The 17091-nt window shown below is 46.3% G+C and overlaps 1 protein-coding gene across 2 annotated transcripts in view; it reads left to right on the top strand.

Moving 5' to 3' along the window:
• Positions 1-2505: 2505 nt before the first annotated feature.
• AMOT (angiomotin) overlaps positions 2506-17091 on the top strand; it is a 76139-nt gene continuing 61553 nt past the window's right edge. Inside the window, exons 1-2 of one of the 2 annotated variants that reach the window (XM_073560940.1) lie at positions 2506-2695; positions 2967-3097. The gene's annotated coding sequence lies outside the window, so the exon portion shown is untranslated. The remainder of the gene's footprint in view (positions 2696-2966; positions 3098-17091) is intronic. The other variant, XM_073560939.1, reaches the window with a different exon arrangement.

Raw genomic sequence — 17091 nt, 5'->3', positions numbered from 1 at the left:
CGTCTTGTATTTTGTCTATTTGGGATATATGCCCGTATTATGTATGTGAATGAGTTATATTAATAAAGATTTTTGTACTTTATCTTAATCTTTTTGTCTCATTGCGCTTTATACAGTCTTGATGAGGGCTATTACTCCCTTCTCTTGTAGGATTATATAATCATGTGGAGTTGCTCTTTTATGTCTGTCAGGGTTTGACCTGGGGACTATTCATTCAAATGTGTTTCACATGTAGGACACACTTCCGCAGCATAGACCGCGCTGAAAAATACCGGCGCATGCGCAGTACCGATTATATGCTTTGCCCACAGTCAGGCAAAGCATACTGCACAAGTGCCGGAGGCCTTTTCAATGCGCAAGCACGGAAAACTACGGCATCTGTGATATTCACAGATGAAGATTACGTTCAGCAAGCCGAGGAGGGGGGGGAGGTGAGTAAGCCACGCCCATCGGACCGGACCGCGGCGATTTCCATACATCTCTACCAAGATAAAAAAGGTATTTATGCATCAAAGGTGCGGGGCTGGGGGGAATCAAAAGTCCTAATAGAATCCTTATGGGACGCACAAGTGGGTGATATCTTTACATGATCTCACTAAAAATGGGTGACCGATTCCCTTTAATACCCGGCAGTGGCACTGACGCCGGCACTCGGGACCAGAGCGTGCGGCTGCATAGAAATACATGGAGCCGCATGCTCCGGTCCCGAGTGCCGGTGGCAGTGCCGGGTACTGACGTGTGATACTCGTCCGAGTTTCTCGCATGTGTGATCCCAGCATAAGGGAGAGAGAAAGGCAAGAACCTAGTGGCCAAAAGAACACGGAACTTGGATCACTGAGCAGCGGATTAGCATAGCCTGCTCCGGTGAATTTAGGATTTTGTTTCATCAAGCTGATATGCTGATGGGGGACAGAATTTGGAATAAGCTGCATGAATCAATGAACCTTTGCTGTCAGTAGGTTAGGCTGGTGGAGGTAGATTAATGGTATAGGGAATGTTTTCTTGGCACACTGTGTGGCCTAATACCTGTGGACGGATGTCTGAATAATGGGGGCTACCAATGCAATGTGGCGGACCAATCTCCTAACGTCATGGGACTTTCAGTAGGACAATGAACTGTGCCACAAGGAGACATGTAGTCATGGATTAGCTTCAGGAACATTACAGCAAATTGTCCCAGTTCACACATGATTGCCATATAGAGCATCTCTTGGATGACATAGAACAGGCTGTTCTGAGCATGTCAGTGCATAAGACTCATTTGTGGCAACTATGAGAAACTTTCGTCCGCGTATGGGACAATATTTCAACACATAGTGCAATCTATGCCGCAATGAGTTACTGGGGTTCTGAAAGTCAATGGAGTCCAATGTGCTAGTACATGAGGGTAATAGTAGCCATGAATAAATACTAATAAAGCAGCCATTCATTGTATGTGTTTGAGGATTGTATAAGAAGTGGTGCAGAGAAGAAATGGCGCAAATGTGAAATGATACTGTGGAGAAGTGACGCAGAGATGTGATGCAGAAGAAAAGTGACACAGAGGAGAAGTGGTGCAGTGGAGAAGTGATGCAGCAAAAAAGTGCTGCAGATGAGAAATGGTGCAGTGGAGAATTCATGCAGTGAAGTGATGCAGAAGAAAAGTGACAAAGAGAAGTGGCGCAAGAAAACTGGTGCCAAAAAGTGATGTAAAAGAAAAGTGATACAGAAGAGAAGTGCTACAAAAAAGTGGAGCAAAAGAGAAGTGGTGCAAGGGAGAAGCGGGGCAGAAGAAAAGTGGTGAAGAAAAAAGGTGCAGAAAAGTGGGGCAAAGAGAAGTGCAGAAAAGTGGTGCACAGATGAGAAGTGGTGCAGAAGAGAAGTGTCACAGAAGAAAAGTGATTAAAAGGAGTGGTGCAGGAAAGTGGTGTAGAAGAGAAGTGTTGCAGAGGAATAGTGGTGTAGAAGAGAAATGGTGCAGAGGGGGAAGTAGTGCAAAATAAATGTGGTGTAGAAGAGAAGTCCTGAATATCACCCATCCCTTGAAGATTGTGAGCCCTCGCGGGCAGGGTCCTCTCTCCTCCTGTACCAGTTATGACTTGTATTGTTTAAGATTATTGTACTTGTTTTTATGTATACCCCCCTCACATGTAAAGCGCCATGGAATAAATGGCGCTATAACAATAAATAATAATAATAATAAGAAAAGTGGTGCAAAGGAGAAAAGAAGAAAAGTGATGCAGAGAAGTAGTACGGAAAAGAGTCGCGCAAAGTAGAAGTGGTGCAGAAGGGGAGGCAGAGGAGAAGTGATGATGAGGTTCGCCATGGTAGACAGGAGAGTACAAAGACTTGACAGGCTGCTCCGTTGCACTCGCTGTCCGCCAGGCACAGACGCTACACACTGAGGTGCCGTGTTCTTGCAGCCGCGTCCGTTGCTGCATTTTCTTCAGCGCTGGAAGAGTTACTAAACCTTGCCCTGAATAAACCTCCGGAGCACAATAGACGCCTGTGTGTCGGTGACCGACACCGCTCTCATCCAATGAAAGACCAGGTGTTGTGGTGTTCGTCCAATGGGAGCTTGGAGGCGGGGCAGAAGTCTGAGCTGAGCGTTTCCCGGCCAGTGAGTCGTGTAGAGTGAGCTGGGTCTGCGCGGAGGGGACAGGAGCTGAGCAAGTCCGGACTGTGGCCGCTACCCCGGGAGCACGGCGTCCATATGGTCAGTAACAGCCTTGTCGGCGGTAACGACTGTGATCCCACGCTCCGGGCCGCGTTCTGCTGCGGTACCGCTGTGTGACATGTGTACGACATAGGCAGCCGTGCATTGTGGCCGGCATCCTGGCAGGCAGTGCCATTGGGATGAGCCCGGTCCTGCACTTCTGCCTCTGTACTCTGCCAATGTCATGTTCACATGCTGCGGTCGGTGCCGGAGAGACTTTGTTTTTTTTTTTCCTTTTATAAATGTTTATTGAATTTTTTATACTTTAAAGGAATGAAGAAATCTACCTGTACGAAACGCGTCTGTACTTACTGCGCGAATGTGTGATGAGACAGACGCGTTGTGTGGTCGTTGCCTAAAACGTGTTGGAATTATATACTATTGGATCTGAACTTCACACACGTGAGTGTATATATATGTATTTCGCCAATTGTCCAGGATGTAGCTCCTCACCCAATGTCCCGCATGCCGGTCTCCCCAGCCATACGTTTCTTCCATGTTTCCGTCGTTCCCACGCGTTTCCCGCCCGTCCACTTTGGGGTACAGCATGGAGTCATCTCATGTCCCCCGTCCCCTCCGCTCTTCATCCTCTTGGACTCTGATGTAAGTACACAGTTTGGGGTGTCCGCCTTGCTGTCTGGCGTCACAGATTACGTGGGGTGCTCTCACCGGCAGGATGCTTTTTGGCCGAGAACACCTGTCTCCCTGTGACATCCGCCACCTGTTCTCCTTCTGTCACACCTCTCGCCTTCCTCTTCTTGTCATTCACCTCTGGCCAATCTTTCCAGGGAAGGGAGGAGTGGAGTTTGGCAGGGAGGGCTCCTACGTGGCTGGAGACCTGGGGTGGGAGCACGAGATTCCTGTCTCCAGGAAACCGCAGTACCACATTCTCCCTCCACAAAACCCTCTCCTCCCCCTGCCATACAAATGGCCACGAGTCACTAAGCAACAATACGGACGCGCTGCAAGTCCGCTGACAAACTACGGAGTTTCCAGGGTATAGAAAACAAATGTAAACTTTCTATCATTTTGTTTATTTGTTTTTCAGTTTTGTAGCAATATTCTCTTTCCAGGAGATAATTTATCATTGTCCGGTGCTGAATCTGTGGTTACATCTTTTTTTGTGACTCTGCAGTCTGATGAAAAACTCCATATAATTCTAGTTTTCTCCGTATGCATCTTTTTCAGCAGTTTTTATCTGACACACATTGATGTCAGAATGGGTGGCTGTGATGGTGTTTCCCGGCAGGACTACAATCCCTGTGCCATTCTGGATTTGTCCTGGAGCAGTGCTGCACAGCGGACGGCCATCTGCCCGCCACATCCTTTATGTGTAGCGCTGGGTTTACACTCGACCCATTATTCATTGAGTTCATCGAGACCATTGCCTAAGCTGATCATTTACACAGTTTTACAGAAAAATCTTAATGGGGTCTTTAGTGACAGCTCCTATTTTGTTCCTATATCCTAACAAAAAAAAATAAAACTGATAGCCAGATATCACATGACATAACACAGAGATGTCCATCACATTGACAAGAAAAACAGCATTTCATTCTTCACATTTTCCCCCCCCCCATGTGGCAGAATCTGCAAAGACTGACGCAAATGTGAATCGAGCCTTAACGCGGTTGTCAGATTTATTCACACTTTCTGCCTGCAGGCTCAGGTACGAGTTAAACAACAAAAAAGGCTTTTTTTTTTCCTTAAATGCCTTCGCCGGGTCCAGTGATGTGACTCTACCGCTGACTGCTCTGGGTTGTTTGGTTGCAGCGGTGACATCACATTGATGGCGCTGCAGTCCATCACTAAAGCTCAGCAGCTGCTGATGTAGATGGTGTGAGTTACTAAGTTAGATGATTGGCTGCAGCACTGTCAACATGCCACCATAACTGTGGCCAAACAAGAGCCCGGACCTGAGAAGAGGGAGTAAAATTGATTTTTTTTATTTATATTTTTATACACCTTAATCTGCCTTGGGTAGAAGTTTGATGTAGATGGGGAAAACTTGTTCAAATAGAAGTTTGTTATAGTACAGCATTTATAGTCTGATATGACGTCCCATGATTGTAAATGCAGCAAATCTTGGCCAGACCGAATGGACAGAGCTCAGTGCATCTCCAGGTCATGTGGAGTTCTGATCCCTACTGCGCCGGCATGTCCTCTAGTATGGGTGTAAGTAGTGTGACAGCATGAATAGATGGATTTCCCACTGCACATGGTAAGTTAGGAACAACTATTGGATTGTGGCGGTGCAGTAGCTGTTGTGAAATGTTCTGCAGTTTCATCCTGTGAATGGTGCTTTTGTGACAGAGATACAGAGGAATGTGAGGTTGCCGGGTCAGAGGATTAAAGCTTATCAAATGTGATAGAATCTGTAGATTAAAGAGAATATTTGACCCCTGCTGGCCAAGGCCTCTTTGAGAATTTTTTTTTTTGTTACCTCCCTTTTCAACTGCAGAAGTGTGGAGGAGGCATCGTGTAGCAGATCATATAAACTGTACATCGCTGAGATGAAGTTCCTATGGAAACGCCTAAATTACCAGCTTGATTCATTATTATTATCAAAACTGTGTTCCGTGCTGTTTGCTTTATCACGTCGTGTTGTATGTCATTTCCAGTTTGCTACATGGAAGAAAGCTTGTTGTAAAGACGGTGGCGATATTCACAGCTTAGCGTATAGGTTGGGATGACCTTGCACACCCATGTATTGATTTTCGCTAACATGGATTACTCTTTGGGACAAAATTATGCTCTGGAGAATTGTTGGTTGTAATCTAACCCTTGTTTTCTATGCACAACGCGTTTTACATTGAGTAATGCTAAGGCCCAGTCACACACAGCGATCTCGCTAACGAGTCAAGTTTTGTGACATAACAGCGATCTCACCAGCGAGATGGCTGTGTGTGACAGCGATCAGCGACCGGCCCCCCTGCCGGTATTGCTGATCGCTGCAAGAAACCTCTGGACATTTCTTTCGTCGCTGATCTCCCGCTGGCCAGCACGCATCGCTGTGTGTGACAGGCGGGAGACCAGCGATCAGGTGTAAAATAATAAAAAAAAAATAAAAAATATTGTTATTATTCTCACCTTCCGGCGTCCCGCGCAGCGTTCCCGCCTCTCTCCACGCTCCGGTGCCAGTAAGCCTTTGCAAGAATGACCGCGAGAACGGAAGTCATCGCGGTAATTCGCGCAAAGGATCACTGGGACCGGAGCGTGGAGAGAGGCGGGAATGCTGCGTGGGACGTCGGAAGGTGAGAATAACAATATTTTTTTATTTTAATTCTATTTTTTACATGGATCCATGGCATCAGCGCTAACGAACACAGCGATGCCGTGCTGATCGCTGGTGAAGCTGTCTGTTTGACAGCTCACCAGCGATCACATAGCGACTTACCAGCGATCCTGACACGTTGATATCATTGTCGGGATCGCTGGTAAGTCGCTATGTGTGACTCCAGCCTTACTTGGTGTATACTAAACTTACCTAAGCAATCATTCAGCCATCACTGATTTTCTGGTAAGAAATACAAAATGGCAAAGCTTCTCCTTCCCAATTACGATGTTAAAATATGCTATGAGCTATTAGTGGAACAACAGGCCATGTACAAGAAAAACTCCTGAAATGAGGCCTCAAGTGAAATAAAAAGAACATTTTTATCTTTTAGTTTCCTGATCAGTCAGCATCACATTTTGAAATCCTTCAGGTGTGATTAGTAAGATTATATCTGGGATTATCAGAATGGCTAGTTTTATATGCAGGAGTGATAAGGTGAGGGAAAATGTATAATATCCTGCATTGTCCAGCAGAATCAAGGCCGTAGTGGCTGTCGTAATATCTGAAAATCTTGCGGAACGCCTTTGGTTTGCAATTCTTTGATACACTACAGATTGTATTTTTTCACCTGATTTTTCCATTCTGATTTGCATGCAGTCACACAGTACTAGCTAAATCAATGAGATCTATATAAATTTAATCTACAAAGTTGAAAACTTCTGGGCACAGATTGATCTGCGGTGCGGATTGCAAGGTCTGCTGTCGATTTTGTGTGGCATGTAGAGCGAATTTTACATTAGCAATTCAAGGGAAGTCCGGAAGATTGGTCAGCTCGCTTTTATAACCGCTTGGCATCTTTGGAAGCCTGAAGTGATCAAAACATGCTAAAACAACTGAACAAATGCACAGGAAGTTGTTTTAACCTAGAAATGCGCATGTTCAATCTTTTGAGAGTTTAGCTACCACCTTTTCAGGTGGGTTTCAGAGCGAAACCCACCTGAAAAAGATATTGTGTGTACATACCATTAAGGGGCCATAATGTGCTTTCAGTTTTCTGCACATATAGAATTAATCATTTGTGCCCACACAGACCTTTTTCAGGCAGTTTTCAGAATGGAATGTGTCTGAAAAAGACGTGTGGACATGCGAATGCTACGTCCCATGATGAGTATTTGGTGAGCTTTTGATGATGCAGGATTTCTGCACCTATTTAAATTAGGTTACATGTGTTTTTCATTGCTTTATTGAGTGCAATTTTTTACATGCATTCTTATTACATTTTTGGTGCTGTGGTTTTTTGTCTCTTTTTGGTATGTAATTTTTAATTTGAAGCTTTGTTTTTGATACTTCCTGGTATTCTGACTCTGGCAAAACATTATTGTGCGGATTACATTTGCAGTTTTTCCCACATCTAAAGCAATTCTATGGGGAAAATCCATACATGTAACTCGGCGTACCTGCAAGAGAAATTAACATGATGCTGAGATATATATATTTGCAACACAGCTCAGTTTATGCAGTGTTTAAAAACAAAACAGCATGAGATTTCTTTAAATCCAACCCATTTTGCTAAAATTGAAAGATACTGTATTTTCTTTGTGCAAAAAAAAAAAAAAACATACATGGTCACAAATGTGTCAAAATCTTATTGTGGGAAGTTAGGAAAATCAGTAACAAAGCCCCCAGCAAAAGAAAAATGCTGCAGAGAAATCCACCCCAAATAAACAATGTGTGAACTTCCTTTTTCTTGTTTTACTTAAAGCTTGTAATATTTATTATTTTTAATCTATGTATGTTAAATCATATTCTTTGTATAAGTACGTTCCTTTTTTTGGTTCAAATAAATAAAAAAATAGTAGGTTTTTTTTGGCCTGTCTGACGAGGTGCATAAGCTCAGTATAATATAGATTACTTGCCTACTTTTCTCAGTTACTCTCACATCTTTGTTTTTCTTAGTTTCTACCCCATTTTTAGCAGTAGTTACAGTCTCTTCAGAGGCTAGCATCCAGGAGATGTTGGTGTGTAAGTGATTACGGGGAAAGCACACACAGATTCCTACATGCTGACGGATTTCCTGCGAAGTGGTATTTTATTTGCTGATCTTTCCTTTTCTGTCCCTGGCCACTGAGTGTAGTTTCCGTTTCAGTGGCCTCGCTGCAGAGGGCTCCCCAGCTTCCTGGATACAGAAATAATATCCCTTTCTTTGCTATGTTATAAAAGAAATGACAAGTACTATTCTGATCTCTGTCGATGGAATACGGTATATTGCATTTGTGCTTCACCAACCGATCGTTCATTGCCTAAGCTCTAGCACATTGGATTGCAGACCACTCAGCAATGGTCAGTTCACACTTCATCTGAGAGTTTTTCAGCTGTATAAATCTGGAAATTGTCCCAACCTATAACTTATAGGACACATCGCAGCCTCCCTCAAAGGAGCTTTTTTTTTTTTCTGTGCTTATTTGTATAGGAAAGTGGAACACTTGGCTCAGTATTCAGTATTTTATGACTATTTTAGTCTTTTTGTAATACATGTCTACCCTCCTGGCACTGAGTTCCATAAAGGGGTTGTCCCTACTAGGACAACCTCTTCTTTTAAACTAAATGATTGGCCCCGATAAAATAATAAAGCCCGTGGTGTCAGCACTTGCTCTCCCCAGCGCTGTGATGTGGTGTTGTGACAGTTGACCCTGGCACCCAATCAGCACTGGCGTCACTGTCTCCACCTTCGGACAAACTGAACATGAAGAGGAAATCAGGGATCAGCTGCAGCCCGGACTTCCTCTTCATGTTCGATTTGTCCGAAGGCGGAGACGGTGACGCCAGCGTTGATTGGGCACCGGCGTCACGTGTCATTCTACCATATCACAGGCCTGAGACCACGCAGCTTTAACGGAGCCGACATGGGAGGAGAGGCTTTATTATTTTATCGGGGCCAAACACTTAGTTTAAGAAGGGGTGGTCGTAGTAGTGGACAACCCCTTTTTAATGAGCCTGTGGATTTATACAGTAGCCAATCTGAGCAGCTAGAGCTGCAGAGCGGTGGGATAATGCAGCACCGTGAACCAATGACGAGATAGGGGGGTGTCTCAGACTACCTGAAACTCCCTGTATGCACTGTAGTGAAGCTGTAGTCAATGATCACAGCTCTGTCCAAATGGAAGCGAGCTAAACAGCGAATACTAAAGAAAATAAATAGCAGGTAACCAGCTTCAATAGGTACTGACTTACACATCACTTTTGAGCTTCTGACTGGACACTGGCTTTAAAGCTGGCCTTCACTGGATTTTTTTAAATTTAAACTGAGTACCTCATCCTATTTCCATTGATTCTGAAAATTCTGTCTCCTGTTCCATAGTTATGTTCCCCGGTAAAAAAGATGCAAATTCGCCCTTCAATCAACTGGGCACATAGACCAGAACTTCCCTGTAGGTGTTTCTTTTTCTCCTCTATGATAGAAGTTCTGCAGTACTTGCCCAGTTGGTTGACGGGAAAACTTACATCTTTATTACCATGGGTATATCTTTGTAATGGAGAGGCACAGAAAAAAGCACAAACTGTTCCAGAATCGGTGGAAGAGTGGCAGTTGGAGGAAGTATTTATTTTACATAAAAAAAAGAAGGAATCTCTTAGAAACCAAACGAAAATAGAGGGATTTTGCGGCACTTGCATCCAGTGAACACATTTTTTTTATTATAAAAAGTCAAGCATATTAATGTAGAGGTGAATTAAAAACTGTCGTCAGGTTTGAATTCCCCTTCACGTGGATTTGATCGTTTTTATGGATTTATAATAAATTATTATTTTTTTTTTTTTATTCATTTGATGGAAGTGCCGCAAAATTCTCCTATTTTTGTTTTGTTTTGGCACACCATTGGGATTTGGCACCCATTGATGCGTGATCCCCACCTTCACATGGTTTGGACAAGCATGGTGCGCTCTGTCCTAGTACCAATGCTTTCTACGGAAAATATAAGTTCATGATGCAGTAAATAAAGAGCTTTTATATTATGTGGGCGTGTAGAGGTTAAAGAGAACATGTCACTAGGTAAAAAATGTGCAGTTTTTACTTATTTTCCCTACTGCTCCCCTGATCATTCCACTTTTTTCATTTTTAAAATCTGCTGTACAGTTCCAGACATATGGGACTTAATATTTAGTGCTCATTTGTCTGGTCTGTACAGGGGGCATGGCTCAGTCACAGGATCCTCTGGGGCATGTCTTTAAGCTACTCTGCATTGTTACCTGCGAGCCACGCCCAGAAAAAAAGGCAATAAAATTAGCACTAAATAAAAAGGCCCTTATCTCTTGAACCACATGGCGGATTTAAAAAAAAAATAAAATAAAGAGTGTGGAATATTCGGGGGAGCAGCAGGAATAAAAGTAAGAGCAGAAATTGGTCTCTTACGGTAATTTGGTGACTGATCCTTTTAAAAAAGGCTGCCATACAGGGTCGTTGCATGCAACGCTTCTGTGTGATTGAGTCCTAAAGACTGTAACACTTTAGGTCTGTTTGCTTTCTAAGGTCACGTTCACACGTTCAGTGTTTGGTCAGTATTTTACCTCAGTATTTGGTGAGTTTTTTACATCAGTATTTGTAAGACAAAACCAGAAGTGGAACGGTCAGAGGAAAAGTATAACAGAAACCTGTCACCACTTCTGGATTTATCACCCACTCCTGGTCTTGGCTTACAGATACTGAGGTAAAATACTGACCAAATACTGAATGTGTGAACGTGGCCTAATGGCAGCTAATTAGGAGTTCTGTAGGCCAGTATTTTGTCTTCTCTGTTACAAATGCTTGCATGATTATTCCCCTTTCTAATCTCCATACTATTGATTAAACAGTCATGTTGTTGTAGTATAGCGAGAAAACAAATATTAGCACCTCTACCTGGAGGGACGGAAGGCAAACTTTACGTCAACTCATTATACCGGTATTTCTTTAGTTGCTGTGGAGAGACGCCGAACAATCTGAAGCATGACATGCATGAATGCACTCGGCGCTTATCAACCACTCAATAAATGGGAGGAGGGGGCATTGTTGGCAAATTCTTGCCGAATACAATGACATCAGACATGCAAGGAGCAGACAGAGGAAATGGAACCTCTCCCAATTCTCAGCTTACCAGCGCAAAGTACACAGCGTTTTATAGATATCTTGGGAGGAGACTTTGCTGCATCTTTATATGAAGGAGACATTATTATTAATTGTGTTACTTTGCTTGCGCTGCACATTCTGCGGAGCAGCGAGGTAACCTTTCTCGTGTGGCTAATGACTTGCAGAGTGTTGGCTGCAGAGCTGCTCTGTACTGAGTTTCGTAGCCTCACATGATTCTCATCAGTGAGGAGGCAGCGGCTCCCAGGCTGTTACATCAGCATCCCTGTTATTATTGTGTTGGGGGAGGCATCTGAGTGGGGGATGGAGCTGCAACATTTTTCTGTTTTTATTTATTTGTGTGTTTAACTTGTACAGTCAGAGATTCCTCTGTATTAACGTACCGTACCTTATCCCCTACTTCACGACCACTACTTTCCCAACACCCGTCTGCATTTAATCAGTATAAAATCTGTTTGGAAGTAATTACTGATCAACTCTGGTTACATAGTTATGGTTCATTGTGAATACAACAACAAGTATCTCTAAGCGCTTCTCATGCAGGACATGAGGCCTAATGTGGGGCCATAGAGTGTGTGCCGCTATGTCGTGCCTCTATAATGCCCTGTATTATGGCGTTATGGCTCCATTGAGCGATACAACTGCTATGGGAACATGGAAGCTGAATGTTACACGTGGAAAGCTAGCCCTCGCCATACAGCTAAGGCGTAATGTGCAAATATGTGTTACATTGTGTTATAGTGTACTTAGAAAAATTCATGGGAAGAGAAGAATTATCTGGGTAGAAAGGCAACATGAGCAATTGTAAGTACACAGTACTGCAATATGTTGAGGACAAAAACTCTGAGAGGAGGAGTGCTTCCTTAAGGCCAGGGTCACACTTGCAAGTACAATGCGAGAAACTCGTGTGTCCCATACACAGGAGTGTTCACACAGCCAAGCGCTCCTCTGTCCTTTGTGAGAAAGCCATCGACTGATATGTTAGCCGGTGGGCTTCTTTTAGGGAGAACAATGTGATCAGCAATCCAAAATTAGACACTTGTGATTGACATCTCCCCTGACCATCAGTTGACTGGTGCCCCCATTAGACCGTCGTCCGACGCCCTCTTGAAATTAACGGGTTCAGCTGACACTTGTCTGTGTATGTCCACATAATGCCTATTAGACGCACATGAATCCATTGAGGCAAATGGTAGGGGTGTTTTTTCCTGAAGGTTGTGTGTTTTTTTTTTTTTTTTGCGGCATTTTTTTTTTTTTTTTTTCATACTTGCATGTATAAAATAGTGAGCGGCTTGCTAATGGTATCCACCTGCAGAAATGGACAGGTCACTACTAGTGATGAGCGAATGTGCTCCGATAAGGTTTTATCCGAGCGTACGAAGTGTTTTTGAGAAACTGAGTCTGAGCTGAAAAAGTAAATTAATGTGTATGCAAAATGTAAATGCGTATGAACACATGACCTTTACACAGAGAAAACCAAAAACAAAAAAACAAATATCCTAAAATAAAAAAGTAAAAAATAAATTGCAAAAATTGCATGAAGGTCGTAATTTAGTTCAATATGCATATAAGGGTGTGACCGCCCTGTTTTTGAGTTGGAAAATCCATCCTGTCTGGCCTATGCTATTACTGGTGGTTCAGTCCCTCTGTTCTTGTTCACATTTACGTCACTTGACAAGTGGAAAGGTTTTAAATACAAGAGTTAGGACTGTCCTACAAGGGTTGCCGTGACGTGGCGGGATGGCTTGTACATTATTTTGATCAAAATTATGTTAAAGGGAATCTGTCACCTACCCTTTGGCGGGCGATGAAAACGAGGTCGGTCCTGTCCGATGGGCGGTGTTCCCGATGTGTGCCGCCTCCCCATCCTTGCCCGCCGTCCGCAGGAAATTGCTGAATTGGAGTAGGTGTACGCCATTTTTTGCGCGTGCGCTGAGCCTTCATAGCTAGCGCACGCACAGTTTGCTTTGCCCAACTGCAGGCAAAGCCGAAAAGCCGGACTGCGAATGCGCCGGTTAACTAAACCCCTGGAACACCGCAAAATACTTGCAGGGTTTAGTTAACCGGCGCATGCACAGTCCGGCTTTGCCCGCAGTTGGGCAAAGCATACTGCTCGTGCGCTAGCTATGAATGCTTAGCGCACGCGCAAAAAATGGCATACACCCACTCCAATTCAGCAATAACCTGCGGACGGCGGGCAAGGATGGGGAGGCGGCACACATCGGGAACACCACCCATCGGACCGGACCAACCTCGTTTTCATCGCCCGCCAAAGGGTAGATCACAGATTCCCTTTAACTAAATACCATTATTATTATTACTACCTTCATGCAATTTTTGCAATTTATTTTTCCAGGACGTCCACCTGACAGCACCATGGAGGACGTCCTCTTCCTCCTTACAGGGACAGGAAAACACACAAGAGGTTAAAAGGTCATGTCCCACCCCCTCTCCCTCAGTGTTTTTCCTGTCCCTGCAAGGAGGGACACACAAGAGACTTACCGGAGGGGCTCAGGGGATCGTGCGGCCGGTCCAAGCCTTCCCCTGTCAAGAGGTCCCAGGGCCGAAACTCTCCGATGGGGGAGTCCCTCTGCTCCAAAGGCCAGGAGCAGGACGACGCTCCTGGAGGGAACCGTTCCTCCCTGTGGGAGGCTCTCGGCTCCAGGACGCACCGCCATAACAGGCGAGGGTCGGCTCCCCGCAGGCGGCTGGCCGAGCGGGCACTGGCAGGGGGATGGGCGCAGCAGCGCCATGACAGGACCCGCAGGATGGCTCCAACGGCGGGGTCAGCGCTGGAAGGCGCCAACAAACCGCCATAGCAGGCAGGGGGCGGTTCCCTGCAAGCGGCGGTCTGAGCAGGCACTGGGGGAGAAGCAGAGCGCGGTGGCGCGCAGGAGCCCGGGCAGGAAGTGGAGGAGGCGGCCTATCGCGGAGGTCGTGCGTCACATCCGGTGACGTCAGACGCCGGCTTTTGAATCCCGGGCGCGCGCTCCTGAGATCCACAGCGCTCTGCAGAATCGTGCCAGAATGGAAGGCAACGCTCCAGCAGGTGGAGGGGTAAGTGCGCATAGCGCAGACCACCCTCCCCCACCCATCCTCACAGCCCAGATCTGAGTAGGTGCCCCTTCTGTATTATTAGGAGAAGGGAATCCTGGCAGAATCCCCCTCGGGGGTGAAGGACCCGGCAAAAGCCACCTCCAAATCGGTCCGATGCCCCGTATGCAGGGTAAAGCTGCCAGACACCTATAGCAAGACCCTATGCGGACCCTGTACCTCAAGGGTCATAGGCGAGGAACAGCCATCCCTCCTTTCCGAAATGAGATTGCTGATAAGGGAGGAAGTTCAGGCCTCTACAGCCGGCCTCACGCGGCGTCAGTCCCCCAGCCCAGGGCCAAGTCGCAAGCGTCCAAGGTGGGAAGCATACCCAGTGTCGGAAGCAAGCCCTAGCGAGGAGTCTGACTTCCGGGATTCAGACCAGGAGGAAGAAGGCGAGATCCCGGGGGATAGACAGGATCAAAGCAGGAAGTACCTGTTCAGACTGGAGGACACGGACGAGCTGGTCCAGGCAGTCAGAAATACTATGCAAATAGAGGAAGTCCCTAAACCACAGTCCAGACCGGACTTAATGTTTGGAGGACTCGTGGCCCGGAAACAGGTAGTGTTCCCCGTAAGTGAACACATCAAAACAATGGTCCAGGAAGAGTGGAAAGAGGCAGAGCGTTGGTTGATACTCTCCCGAGACTTTAAAAATAGACTGCCTTTTGATCCCGAGGAAACACGGGCATGGGAGGAAGTCCCTAAAATAGATGTCCCAGTCACCAAGGTTACCAAAAAGACGGCCATCCCATTCGAGGACTCGTCAGGTCTCCGAGACCCGATGGATAGGAAGGCGGACGTCTTGCTAAAAAGAACTTGGGAGACGTCGGCGGCTCTGATTAGGGCCAACATAGCAGCCACCTCAGTGGCCTGGCCAGGCCAGGTTTTTGTGGATGGGGCAGTTGGAAGAACACCTAACCAACAAGACCCCTAGATCAGAGATCCTAGCATCACTTCCTCTCATGAAATCAGCCACGGCGTTCCTGTCGGATACGTCGGCTGAATCAGTAAGGTTTGCAGCCAGAAACAGCTCCCTCTCTAATGCGGCCCGGAGAGCAGTCTGGCTTAAATCCTGGTCGGGGGATAATGCTTCTAAAACAAAGCTATGCGCCATCCCCTTCTCGGGCCTGAGGGTATTTGGTCCAGCCCTAGATAACATCCTAGAGCTAGTGTCCGATAAAAATAAAGGGTTCCCAGAGGAAAAACCCAGGCGGCCCCAGTCCTTTCGGAGAGGCTCCTTCTTCAGGAGTCAGACGGAATTCAGGGGTCGGGCAAAGTCCAATAGAAGCTCCTATAAGGGCTCCTTCAGCCAAGACAGGAGGAACAGGGGTCCCTCATTCACATCAACATCTAGATCGAGGAGGCAATGACGCCATAGGTGTTGGGGGGAGACTTCGCCACTTCGCAGCAAACTGGTCCCGAGTCACCCACAATCCATGGGTTCTCAGAACCATCGCGGAAGGCTACAGTATAGAGCTATATTCACCTCCCCCGACAGATATATTGCCCCCACTGTCGTCCTGGAGGACTCCGCAATGTGGACGGATCTTCAGGACATGGTAAACTCAGAGGTCATAATACCAGTTCCCCCGACGGAAAGAGGAAGAGGGCACTACTCTTCCCTGTTATCAATCACAAAACCATCCGGCGAGGCCCGTACCATCATAAACCTGAGACCACTAAATGCCTGGGTCAGATACAAGAGATTCCGGATGGAATCGATCCGATCCGCAATCCCCCTAATAGACAGGGACGCCGTTATGTGCACCCTAGACCTAAAAAAGGCATACTACCAGGTCCCTATCCATCCCTCATCCCAGAGCCTTCTAAGATTCGCGGTCAGTTTACCGGCCCGGACCTGCCACTTCCAGTTCCAGTGTCTTCCATTCGGGTTGGCCTCAGCTCCCAGAGTCTTTACAAAATTGGTGGTAGAGGTGGTGGCCTACCTAAGAGATCAGGGTATTGTGATCATTCCATACCTGGACGACTTCCTACTGGTGGCAAGATCCAAAGAAGCGCTCATTCGAGACAGAATCCGAGCAACTACTGTAATGGAGATCCTTGGCTGGGTGATCAACTGGGAGAAGTCGGACCTCAGGCCAGACACCAGAAAAGTATTCCTCGGAGTCCTCCTAGACTCAGCCAACAGAATATCCTGGCTACCCGAGCAGAAGCAGAAGACTGTTCAGGCCAGAACCAGAGACCTGTTGAGGCGTCAATGTTCCATAAGAGAGGCAATGGAAGTCTTAGGCCTCATGACAGCCTGCATCCAGTGTGTCTGTTGGGCCCAATTCCACTCGAGGTTGTTACAGAGAGAAATCCTCGCAAGGTGGGACAGAAGTCAGGCGTCGCTAGACAGACCCCTAAGGCTACCAGAACGAGTGAAGGAGTCCCTGCGGTGGTGGACACAGTCCAGAAACCTTCAGGTGGGCGTACAATGGACAACCTCTCCATACGTGGTAGTCACCACAGATGCCAGTGCGTGGGGATGGGGAGCCCACATAGAAGGGAAGATCTTCCAGGGGAAATGGCCAGCAGGCATCAGGACCAGATCCTCCAATTTCAGAGAGCTCTTCGCGGTTTGGGAAGCGTTGCGGAGAAACCAGTCGGTACTAAAGAATCGTCATATCCGCATATTATCCGACAATACAACGGCAGTGGCATTCCTGAAGCACCAGGGAGGGACCAGACATCAACCACTACAGGCCCTGGCGGGAAAAATATTCACGTGGGCAGAACGAACAGTCCGATCAGTGACCGCAGTACACTTAGAAGGTGCCCAGAACGAAGTGGCAGACTACTTGAGCAGACAACCGATCCACCGGACAGAATGGGAACTGAACATGGAAATCTTCGACCACCTTTGTCAGCGTTGGGGGATCCCCACTATAGATCTTTTCGCAA

Source organism: Dendrobates tinctorius, unplaced genomic scaffold, assembly GCF_039654945.1.
Source record: "Dendrobates tinctorius isolate UK_male_01 unplaced genomic scaffold, ASM3965494v1 ptg000309l, whole genome shotgun sequence".
NCBI classification, from domain to species: domain Eukaryota; kingdom Metazoa; phylum Chordata; class Amphibia; order Anura; family Dendrobatidae; genus Dendrobates; species Dendrobates tinctorius.
This window is presented reverse-complemented; position numbering and strand designations above follow the sequence as displayed.